This window comes from Centruroides sculpturatus, unplaced genomic scaffold, assembly GCF_000671375.1.
Source record: "Centruroides sculpturatus isolate CEXI.00-Female unplaced genomic scaffold, Cexi_2.0 scaffold225, whole genome shotgun sequence".
Lineage (NCBI taxonomy): Eukaryota > Metazoa > Arthropoda > Arachnida > Scorpiones > Buthidae > Centruroides > Centruroides sculpturatus.
This window is the reverse complement of record NW_019384500.1, coordinates 108,551-121,702: the sequence shown is the minus strand read 5'-3', so window position 1 is coordinate 121,702 and position 13,152 is coordinate 108,551. Positions and strand designations below refer to the sequence as shown.

General features: G+C 32.6%; 1 protein-coding gene across 1 annotated transcript in view; it reads left to right on the top strand.

The window, feature by feature from the left end:
- The window catches only part of LOC111622019, a 91,680-nt gene that overhangs the window by 11,031 nt on the left and 67,497 nt on the right, over positions 1-13,152 (top strand). Inside the window, exon 3 of the mRNA XM_023364319.1 lies at positions 63-169. The gene's annotated coding sequence lies outside the window, so the exon portion shown is untranslated. The remainder of the gene's footprint in view (positions 1-62; positions 170-13,152) is intronic.

Here is a 13,152-nt window from a genome sequence, read left to right as displayed (position 1 = left end):
ACAGATTTAATTTGCTTATGTATTTTTACTAATGTAATGATGATGATTTATTTTTATTTCAGAACTATAAAAATGAAAAATCTTTACTTTCATCAGAATCATTGATATTACAAAATGTCATTCTAAACATATCTTACAAATTGAAAGAAAATGTAGCTGATCTTACTGAGTATGTACCAGTACATAAATTTATATATTTTATTCTTATTTGTTGCCAAATATATATTTTTGAATAATTGAATATTTCTCAGTATTTTCAAAAACATATAGAAACCTCTAACAATATTTTAATTATTTACTTCAAGGACACTATTCAAGTACACAAAAACAATACAAAATGATATGTTAATAATGTGAAAACTTTATGAATTCTAATAGTTAATAAGTGATGCCTTGTACTGTGAATTTATTAATAATTCACTACAGAAGACCATTCAAACTCTAAACTGTTTGAAGTCTGAATTAATTTTTCCCTTAGAAATAATGGAAATTAATCCATTTCCAGATCCTAAACAACAACATTTTGATAAACATAAAACAGCAAATACACATAATTTAATGTAAAAATAACACAAGTGAATGCTCTAACAGTGAAAACAATAAATAAAATACATATATACTACAGTATATAATACTATATAACAGTAAATAGCTTTTACTGGTCACAAACCATTGACTTCAGTATTGTAAACATGGCCTTCAAAAATGCATGTACTGCTTTTATGCTTGGGTATAAGTTCCTCTTTCATCATAATCGTCAATACTACAACCTTCCTCTTAGACTTTGTCACCTCCACACACTTCTCAGGTGCTACAGTTATATAAGTGAAAGTTATATTGGGCCAAGGCCCACCAGATGCCAAGCGGTTCCATTTCCTGAACACTGGGAGTTTTGGTCATGTGTTCGCTCCTTGCCAAGACTGGCTGGCCACATGGAGTTTTCTGAGTTTTCTCCACATCTGTAACACCTGAATACAGGCCAGTTACCCTTAAAAAGACCTCGTTAAAAGGCATCCTCCACTAGGCAGATGACCCAAGTGTTGCATTGCCATAACTTAATAAACAAACAAATAAACATATATTGGGTTGAACAGAAAGTTTTTGCATATTTTTAACAGCTGCCATTACTTAACATAGATGTGTGATTTAATTATAACAGTTTAACATAATTTTGCTAATGTGGGATTGTATTCTTTGCTTAGAAGCTTATTTTGAACTTTACATTTTGTTTGAGTAAAATTAATTTGAAATGTCTTCATATAAATCAGGCATATTATGCTGTGTGAGTTTCTGAAAGGATATAATTCCATACAAACAGTAAAATAATTAATTAATGTAATATGTATGGGAAAGATGCTTCTAGATTTCAAATGTGATTTAAAAAATTATTTCCTTTAGGAAATTTTAAACTAAAGGATACAGAAGGTACAGGAAACCAAAAAGCTGTTCACAAAGAAAAATTGCAGTAAAAAATAGTTAAGGATTGATGAATAACATAATATATATAACTAACCACCAAAAGTAAAGTGAAAAAGGCACCAAAAACATATGAGCCTAATGAAAGAATGAGAGTGAGTGATGAATTGGGTAACAGCAGATTGATACACTTTGAGCAGAATTTTTCACTGTGCATGCAGTTCACAGTTTGAAGCATTGTTTTAACTTCAAAGCAAATTTTAGTCAAATTTAGCATTCAAATTCTGAAGTGTTCAAAGTTAGAGTTGTTTGAAGTACAAGGAACCACTGTATACTTGTTCATTTACACTCTTTTCTCTTTTTGATGTTAAATATAAAGTTTTAAACTTTAAAAGCCTAAGTTTCAAATATGACAATAAAGATGTACTACATACATTCAAATGTTTTAAACGTTTTTTTAATTATATTTTTTTATTGTACATTGTTAGAAATGTTTTGAAATGGTTTATATTTTCAAAGCTATGTTAGATCCTAAAATGAATTACCCTTAATATTTTGCAAGCATATGCTTAGAAACTTATTATCAAGACATCTAACAAAATGAAAAGTAATGAAATATTATTTTATAATATTACAAGAAAAATCCTAATTTTTATTGTTCAAGCATTAAATGAAAGCTTTTCATAAGAATAAAAGAACACATACAAGTTTCTTGTAATAATGACTGTTTTACATTATACTCATTTTTAAAATATTCATTTTAAACCTGTTTATAAGCTATTTCTCATTCCTTTGTTTATTTGCATAGATGATTTTTCAATAATACTTCTGGCATTATAGCAAACAATATTAGTTAGTGCTGCTTTTATTTGATTCATTTATGGTCATATTTAAAGAAAATATGGAAGAAAATATCAGTAGAAAGAGAAAAATATATTTATAAACATAAGCAAATATCTGATATAAACCAAATATCTAATTATTGGATTTATCAGGCTATATCTAGATTACTAATTTAATTAACTATATATATAAATGAGAATGTTTGTTTGGATGTTTGGACGTTTGTTCGCTATACATGCCTAGATTCTTTTGAGTAGTTGCTACGAAACTCATCAGTTACATTTATATACCCCTAACTTAGGTAATGTAGTGCATACCAAACCAAAATATCTATTGGATTTCTCTAAATCAATTAATTTCTATCTCCATATGGTTTTATGGTTTACACATAGTGCCTATCTAACACCTTTCTTAAGATTAATTAAGTAAAAACAGACAGACCCACAGATAGACAAGGGACATCAGAATTTATAGGTTTACAATTTTTTCAAATTGCAGCCTGGTAATTTTTCTATAAATGCAATATTTACAAGAACATACTTCCCATGTAGTTTGTATAGTTTGTTGCAAAAATTTAAATACTTTATCATCACACAAAGGTAATTATTATCACATTTTTACACAATTTTTTTTTTATTTAAACAAATTGTATGAAGTCTTTTGGACATTAAGGTTAACAACTCTGATCATGTGCATGGCCATCACAACCTATCCAACACAGATCACTTTTCAATTATTAATAGTAGACTGGTATTAATTAATAGTCGTTAAACATTGTCTCTTTTGGGAGGAGGTCAACGACTACTTTTGGTCGAATTACTTCGACTTCTTCCTGCATCAGTTTCTTTTCTATTGGACCAGCAGTATGATGGCATTCGAATAGGAAAATTGTATAATACAGTTACCAGTGAGCATAAAATATGTTTTAACTGGTTTCCAAGGGTGCAGATTTTAAATATATGATTAAAATATATAAAAATATGAAATAATCTAATAATCTTAACCTTTGTTGTTATTTTTTACCTAGGCAACGCTGGGCACATCTGCTAGTAATAATATATAATCTTGTAATTCTTGCATCTGATAAACTATCACACAAATCCTTACAATTTACATATTTCTACAAAGCATATGGTTCAGTATTCCAGCATTGGTCCTTATTTTTATTTTTTTATCTCTTATGTATAACAGAGATGGTACCCCACACACTTTTAAATGTTGCCAGGAAAGTTAAGCAACTCTTAACTGAATTTTTTATTATTTCAGACTCAAAAAAATTTTTTACAAAAAATATGTTTTATTTTCTTGCTCTCTGTTGGAGGTAGCTCTGTCAACTCCAATTACTAAATGGCTTTTTACAATTTTTAGAAACTTTGTGATTTAATTGTAATGCCAGTGTGGATGGTGTTTTTATTGATCATTTGTTGCATGTGTTCCATCAATGAATGAGTTTATTTGTGAGTCATATGACAGATGCCATTAATTTATTTTTAAATTGTAAAAAAAACAAGCATTGCATTATAAACTATGATTTGGCATGGAAGTACTTGGTTAATTAAGAAATTTACTAGAAACTTGGACCAGAATTAGTACATTGAAGATTTATGTTATTTTTGTTTTATTATTTGTTTTATTTTAATTTTTATATATTCTTTCGTTGTTTTTCTCTTGTAAAAAATTTTTGATTTAAAATTTTTATGTTCTATTCATGGAACATTTACGTTCCATTTTCGTTTTCGACCTGAAGATGGCCTATTAATTGGGCTGAAAACGTTTGTTTTTTACAATTATATTTATTTCTTCGCAAAAAAAGGTGTTTTGTTTCTCTTTATTTAATTGCTGAGCACTTTTGATATTATGATTATATCTTCAATTTCTGCATTTTCTCTACTATCTAATAATATAAAATACTTGTAGATTGAAAAAATTAGTTTTTTATGTTTATTTTTTTGTAATTTGTTCTGTAAATGCAAAAAATAAACATATCAAATTTCAACTCCCCATAAATTTTCTCAAGTTACACGGATTGACATTGGGTTTGTTTTAAATTTTACAGGACGGTATTATCTTTTAAGATCAGGTTAGTAAAGCTTTGTTTATTCTCTCCAGGGAAAGTAATAGATTCAGCCGCATCCCCCACTTTTAAGGTCAATAAACTGCTATCATATTTTTGCAGATTGTCTGGCACGTTGGTTTATCTGGGGAGATAATGAAATCAGATATTTCTGTATGGTAAAACCAGAATGCTGGTTTATTTTGGGAAATGCCAGCATGCCAGTTTATAAAGTTATACATTCCAGAGGGATAATCATAATGTAACTTGTTTCTTTTTTTTATTTGCTGTAAAAAAAAGAAACAAGTTACATTACATGGTTTCGTATATGCCTGTTTTTATTCTAAAATGGTGAAACTATTGGTATTACATCAACAAACACTACAATTATATGTTTAATTTCTGCATTTTGTCTTTTTTCTAGTAATATAAAATATTTATTTATGGATTTTCAAAAGCAAGGTCTGGTCACAATTCCTGGTTACAATTAATGGATCCGGATGCAATCCCTTGATTCTTCGCAGCAGTAGTTATTTTGGGGCTTATTGATAGAGTATTTCCTACACGAGGTTTCTGTGTGAGTTGGCTATATTTAAGTTCTCAAAAAGTGAAAGAATGGATTATTGTGTGGCACCAAATTGTAAAAGTAATTCTTCAGATGTTAGATTATTTAGATCCCTTGCAGATAACAAAGAGAAGCAAGATGGGTGCAGAACTGCAGACAGGATAAATGACAGCAAACTGAACATTCTAAACTGGGTACAATTGCAGATGTGATACTGTTGGGACCTTAAAACAGCCATAATGCATGCCCATAAGAGCAAAAAAGTGAAAGGAACTATATCTCTACATATGACCCTTTATGAGATATAGCCTCCCTATATCAGCTGCACACAATTGGTTGTCACAATGTGCTTCGCTAAAATTATTGTTTAACTATTTAGCCCATGCGACTTTGCTGAGTTTGAGTAACCCACTCCACTTTTGTGGAGTACTTAATGATATAATTTTACGGGTGTGGGTGTTACCCCACACAGATGCTTAGGTATGAGCAATAGCAGGCACCAAAGTGCACAACTATATGCAGAGCATTGGTCAAGGTAAGGGATAGCGAGCCTTGACTGACACAGAAGATGGAGAATAGGCTGTAATACTGGTTCAAGGTAAATACTGTTTTTGGTCAGTGGAAGTTGAAGCATTTATTTGTTACAGGCACCAATTGCCATGCCTATAACTTAACTTGTTAGCTTGTAAGCAAGATGGCTGCTATTGGATTCCCACAGTGATGCACAACATTCTGCACAACTGTCAGTCCAGTGCAAAAATCTTGCAAAGCAAACTAGTTTTGACTTTAGTAAAGACATTATTTTCCTCTTCTGTGCAAGCTACTGAAATTTGTGTTAGTATTATCAGCAGATAATGTGATAATTTTTTTGTTTAGTCCATATTTTCTTAGGCTCATCAGAAATTGCTGCAGTTTCTCCAGGTACATCAACAAACTCAAGCAACTTTAAATGTAGTTGCGTTTTTAAGCGTGAATACCAGAACATGAAGTAATTTCATACTCTTATGGGTTGACACTCACAAATTGTATATTCTTTAAGTCTAATATAAGTTCATTTTTTGCCCATGGAGCAAACACATATGTTATGATTGCTTCACATTTCATTCTTGCATATGAAAATTTTTGCTCCCAAATTTCTGTAAGAGATGACTTGTACAATCCATTGAGTGAAAGCTGTGATTATGACATTCAGTTTGGAAGGCAAATATACCTTTGAGCACTACAAATCAAACTTCATCATCTGAAGGTTGAACCTTGCATAAACAGCCTGTGACAGATCGAGGATTACTTTTACTGTTTCACGACTCTCTTTTGTGCTTTTCCATTTTATTTTGTTCTTTTATGGCTGTTTGGAGAAAGAGCTATCACATACAGTACATCAAACAGTACTCTAGTTAATTCTTGTTGGATGCAAATATGCATAACTTTTTAGCAGTTGTTTATTCAAGTAACACTTCCAATTCTTTGAAGTCCCAATCATGCCAACACATTGTAACAAAAAATGTGCCAGAAAGTGAAACATAAGGAGAGACCTCACAGTCAGACACACTCATCCAAAACTGAAGAAAGACTCATCAGATATAACACCTATTTCATCAATCACTTCATTGAGTAGTGGCAGAACACACACATGGGGGAAGGAACAGCAGAGACAGGACAGCAGCAAATCACTCCTCCCAGTAACAGATCATTGAATTTATGATCATGGTGTCGATCTGATCCAGAAGGTAAATGTTACTTTCTAGTTCAGATCGGCACCATGGTCAATTACAGTACCACCAAAATACTGACAGGACTGCCATTTGCAACTACAGACATGTTCTTCAAACAGTTTTGAAGAATTCTGGTTTTGACAGTTAGGGGCCGTCCATAAATTACGTAAAGTATTTTGGGGTGGGTGGGGGTCAAGGATTTCTTACGGTTTCTTACTCAGGGATAGGGGGTAATAGATCTCATCTTAGGTAATATTCTTATTTTTATTTTTTGATCTCGTTGAGTGGTGAAGCTTTGAATTTGGCTTCAATTTGGCCGTTTTTATTAAAAACACTCATTGTACTAACACCATCTCATGTGACGTGATAGAATAATAACGTTAGCAGACTCATGCTCTACATATTTTTTATCATGGGAGAAAGGCTGTGTGGTGGTTTCTCTCTCTTTTTTTTTATTAGGATAAGTGCATCATTCTTTTGTATTCTTAGTGTATAACATAAACCAAAATACATGATACAAAGTAAACATAAAATTAATATTCGGCTTTTCATGAAAACTAAAATGTAAAACTAGATATTAGAAATTATAAATAGTCTTTTCTTTCATGTTTTTTGAACATAATTGTAAAAAGCATAAAATAGTGGTTTCTGAACAAGCTTACTGAGTGGGCATGGCCACCTGAAACCAAGCATAAAGATTTCTAATTTTGGAATAAGTGTATGTTGATCGTAAATTGGACAATGATATGGCAAATGTTAAATCTCTAAGTGGTGATGAGAACCTGCATTCGACACTAGGAAAATAAAGTCTTTTTATTCTACCTGTTTTACTGCTCAACCATTGTTGATTCCACTTTTGCATAGCATTGTCATGAATATAATTTTTAAGGCTGCTACATGAAAGAGGGATGTGAGTGTAATCCAAATCAGTGTCCTTTGCAGCTGACTTAGCCTCAAAGTCGGCTTTTTCATTTCTAAGTATGCCAGTATGGCCAGGAAAATATATAAAAGTTATCTTATTTACAAGATTTTTAATATGGTGCTGGACATATGTGATTTTATTGCTATTGCAATTGGGATTTAATAGAGCTTTTAGGGCAGACTGAGAATCACTGTAAATGTTGATAGACAGAGTTTTGTTTGGTAGTGATGTGGCCCACTGAACAGCTTGGTAGTCAGCATCTTCTTCTGTTTGATAGATGGAGGTATGTGGGAAGTATCTGTACCTTCTAACATACGAGGGCTGTTCGGAAAGTTCGCGGCCTCAAATAGAACAACAAACAAAATAATGTTAAAACTTTTTTATTTTTCAATATAGTTTCCTTTGTTAGCAATGCACTTATTCCAGCGATGTTCTAGCTTTTTTATGCCATCACAATAGGTTGATTTGTCAAGGTGTGCAAAATACTCGTTCACTTCAGAGATGACTTTGTCATTTGAGTGGAATCTCTTTCCAACCAAGAATTATTTTAAATTTGGAAAAAGGTGGAAGTCACTGGGGGCCAAATCAGGTGAGTACAGTGGATGTGGAACTAATTGGAAGCTAAGTTCGTTTATCTTTTGTTCAGTGATTCTGGCATTATCGTGGTGAAACAGAACCTTCTTCTTCAAGTGTGGCCTCTTTTCTTCGATTTCTTTTTTCAGTTTTTCCAAAAGTATACAGTAATAGACAGCATTGATGGTCTTTCCTCTTTCTAGGTAGTCAATAAAAATGATGCCTTTAGCATCCCAAAAAAACCGAGGATATCACTTTCCCCGCTGATGGAACTGTTTTTTTTTTGTCTTCTTTGGTGGTGGCGAACTGTGGTGTTTCCATTGCTTCGACTGTTCTTTTGTTTCAAAAGTGTAGTAATGGATCCACGTTTCGTCAGTAGTCACAAACTGACGCAAGAAATCCCGTGGGTTTTTCTTGTAGAAGTCCAAACACTCCTTTGACATCAAAGTGCGAACATGTCTTTGCTCAGCGGTCAGCAGATGCGGCACCCAACTTGCTGAGACCTTCGTCATACCCAAATTTTCGGTTAGGATGTGGTGCACTCGGTCGACAGAGATGCCTGTTGTCTCAGCTATCTCACGCGTTTTCAAACGGCGATCTGCTAACACCAAATCGTAAACTTTGTCGATATTTTTTTCAGTGACAGCAGTTGACGGCCGTCTGCTGCGAGGGTCATGTTTCACACTCTCTCTGCCAGATTTAAAAAGGGCTGTCCATTTTTTCACATTGGTGTACGAAGGAGCAGACTATCCCAAAACTTTATCCATGTCAGCTTTGATTTAAGATGCGGTCAACCCTTTTTTCGTCAGGTATTTTATGACCGCACGAGTCTCCGTCTTCTCCATTTTTGACAAAGCATGTGCACATTGACTATCTGCTAAGCTGTCGTGGCAAAACTTTACGACAAATCAAGCGGAAATTGGTATCGTATCTTTAGCAAGGATGACTGAATTATTCCCGCCAAAAATTAAATTGATCGCAGCGCCGCATATAGGCAAGGCCGCGAACTTTTCGAACAGCCCTCGTATTTTGGGCAAAATATGTCAGTTTGGAGGAAGATACAGATACTTGAGCCAACATGAAGGGAGCTTTTAGACCCATCTGTGTAGATATTAATGTCTGCATGGTTATCCATTGAGGAAGCAGTTGACACCAAATGTACCCTGTGTACACTAAATGGATCATCACCTTGTTTACAGGGTGATGATCACATTTAGTAGGATAATTGCAATGTGGTAACATATGAACAGCCATAGATAGGAGTAGAGACTGTTGTTGAGCCTTGATGTTTGTAGTTCTGATGTAGTAGTTTAGAACCTTTCTTTACAATACATAGTGCAAAAGAAGGAGCTATGCTAGTATCAGAGGCATTAGTAGAAACAGTTCTGCAGCACTTTGAAATTCTGATGGCAAACTGTCTTTGAAGAGAGAGTAATTTACTTGCTATGAATTTTTACTAGTTACATGACCCCAGCTAGAGGCTGCGTAAAGTAGCATTGGTTGTATTGCCCCATTATATACAGTTTTACAAGCTTTATGATTTATTCCCCAGGTGCACCTAGCACATTTTATACTATGGTTACTGTGGATGTGAATTCTGACGAAATTCTGTTCTGATAAGTATGTCCAAAATCCTTGTCAGAACAAGATGGGTACACTGTGCGCGTTTTCTGACAGTCAGTATGTTTCTGCCTCCCAGCAAAATGGACGAATTTGATGAGTTTTATTTTCTTGAAAGTCCGTTGATTATTATTCCGATGAAAGTTATTGTTGATAGTTGGTGGGAAAGCAGCATGTTAACCACTCATTTTCCACAAGAGACAATAAGGGAGAGTTCCAAATGTTATATCAAGATTTGTGGAACAACCCACAAAAGTTTTTTGAGTATTTCAGAATGAGAGCTATCTCTGCTGAGAAATATCTCTGTTGTGATAGTTTTTTCTTTCATGTCCCACAAACACCTATTCTCAAATACAAGACTAATCAATTTATCAATATCATTGTTGAAAAAACCAAAACACTCAAAATTCAACATCAGAATGCACAGAAAAATCAAACTCGTTTGAACGCTTCAATGGTTCTGACTACATCATACATGTTTTGACATGCCATTCGCTGCCAAAGTAAACACTCTCATTGGAAAACAGGTATTTGTTTGTTCGGACAAACTTGTTAGAACTCGTCAGAACAAGATTTCGTCAGACTTTGCATCCACAGTAACCGTAGCCTTAGCAGCACGTAGTTTATTTTATTGACTTTATCCAAGATGTAATTAATATGGCAACGAAATGTGGTTTCTATTCTCTCTTGTTTTATTTTGTATGACGTTTCTGTTTACACGTGCACTAGCTTGCCAATCTGTCAAAGTTTTTTGCATTCTTTTGTGAAAATTAAAATTAATATAAAAATGAATATTATGATATTGATTAATGATGATAATAATAATAATAAAATTGTTAATAATTTAAAAATAAATTTCTTAAAATAAATTGTTCATTTGAATTCATTAAATTTTTATATTTTTAACTTTGTTCACATAAAGTCTCTTATAAATAATAGTACATATTAATTAACTAATTAATAATTATGTATTTTGAACCTAAGATTTTTAGGGTTTCATAAAAAAATTTTTTTGTTAAAATTTTTCTATGAAATCATGCCTAAATATTATGTAAGGTATGGAAGGGGGATCAAAGTAAATATTATGGTTTCTTACACAGGGGTGGGTGGGGGTCTAGAATGGCCAAAATTGCCCTTATGTAATTTATGGATGGCTCCTTATCTGTGTCAGAGACATGCAACTTTGCCAGGTTTGGCTACTTTGTGCCAAATTTTGCTCCAAAATAAGCCTTCAACTGATTGGATACTTTTAGGCTACTAAACTATCTGTAACATATTTAGCTTTTTTCTTAATATTATTGATGAAACATATTTTCTTTGTCTCTAATTCCTTCTAGAATATTCTGCATGTCATCTATCATTTTTCTAATTGGATTACACCAGTTCTAAGAAGTATTTGTGTGGATTTCTAGGAAAAATGAAAAATCTTGTGAGTACCAGGTTGGCATGGTTGGAGACATGCTAATTGGCTCATTCGAAAAGCTCTCTTCCAATAAGGTTTAAAGCTATTTACTTTAGCTGCTTTATAAGTTGTATTTTTTGTTCTCATTTTAAAATTTCTTTTTTGGCATTCCTCAAAAAAATTGGTTACTTCATAAATAAATTACCTAGCAAGATTGGAAACATGGACACTTCCTATGGTTGCAGTGACAATATTACAGTATCCACAGAAACAAGGCGAGGACAAGGACAACACTCCTTTCCAGGGATAAAAAAGGTTCACAGACATTTCCTTGCATTGCAGATGGGGGGAAAACAAACTGTCCCCAGAAATCAGACAGATGACCACCTTAGTTTTACAGAGTTGGAAATCTTCATAAAGATTTATTTTAACTGAACTAAATGTTTTATTTTTTTAAATGAAAGTCAGAATACTTTTTCCATTACTTTGTAAATTTTTTATATATATTTTTTATTCAAAGATTACATTTTTTTATTTAAATGATTTTGACTTAATTTATAAATTACAGCAAAAAAAGTTGTTCCTCTAAATCTAAACCCACTTGAAAATGTTATGGTTGCATCCCTCTACAGTAGTTTCAACTGGCTTTGTTATTGTTTACAAAACTTACAATGATACATGTGTAATAGTTAGTCATAATCTGGGTGAATTGTAGTTCACAAAGTGATTGGCCAATAAAATATGGCTCAACAAGTTTCTGCAAGAGAATGAAAATAAAAAAATGTAAAAGAAGGAATTTTTTACAAGTTGCTGAAAGATGAAAAGCTGGGCTAGAAAGCAACAATAACCATAAGAAACCAATTTAGAGGAATTACCCAACAAGTGCAAACTGATGGCATTTATATATGACTGCCTACAAAAATGTTGCCTACTGTGTTTTTCAAAAAGAAAGGAAGAATGCAATGTCAAACTTGTGTCAATAATATGTTTAAAAATTAGGGCTGCGGAGTTGGAGTTACAAAAAATGTCTTGACTCTGGCTCCAGCATTTCAAATTTAGTTTAGTTTTTTATTTAAATGAAAGAAAATTTATTTTATATTTAATAACTTTTAAAAATATTTTTGTATTTTGTTATAACTCATTTATTTTAAATACAAAATGCAACAATTTAATTTATTAAATATGTCATTTTCTTTGTAGTATTTGTGTTTAGTAGTAAAATTGTTTTGACTTAATTGAATTTGAATATTTTTGAATCATTCTTTATTATCCCTGCTCTAAATGAATACTCTATTTTTCTGAATAAGTGAGACTAATTGATCAGAGTATATATTTATATATTTTTATTTTCTGAACAAGGAACTAGATCTCTCACATTTTAGTTGGACTGACTTTTCTGGAAAGCTGAAATTGAAGTACAAATGTTATAGAATAAAGATATGTAGATGTTGAATTTTATTGCTCCTTTCTCCTCTTATTAAATATTTGTTAAAAATTAATTTTTTTATACAAATAAATATTAATTATCAGGAGTTGGAGTCGGAGTTGAGTGTTTTTTTACTGACTCCGCAGCCCTGGTAAAAATCTTGTATGGAATCCAACTCGCATCTATAAACCTTTTACCAGTGCACGTATCATCACACTCTACAACAGTTACAAATGTTTTTGAACCATTATGGTTCTTCTTCAGGTAACGATCCCCTAAGGCAGTGATGGGCAAACTTTTTAAAGAGCGGGCCAAAGGAAAAGAAGAAAACTTTAGGCGGGCCAATATAATTGTAACCTAGCGCTGCATCTGAAAATCCAGGTGGCGCTATAAAAACATGTGCAGGCCATCCGCCATATTTTTTTTCTCTCTTTCGGCTACGCTACACACGACGAGTGGATGTTCTGTACCGAAGCATGCTTGTAACCGATCGAGCTTTTACTCAATAAGTGTAAAACAAAATTTTGTACATGATTGTAAATAAACTTTCATGGTGAGATATAAAGCTTCGGTTATTTTATATAATCAACGAACACTCAAGTTAAGTGGTGCATCAACCA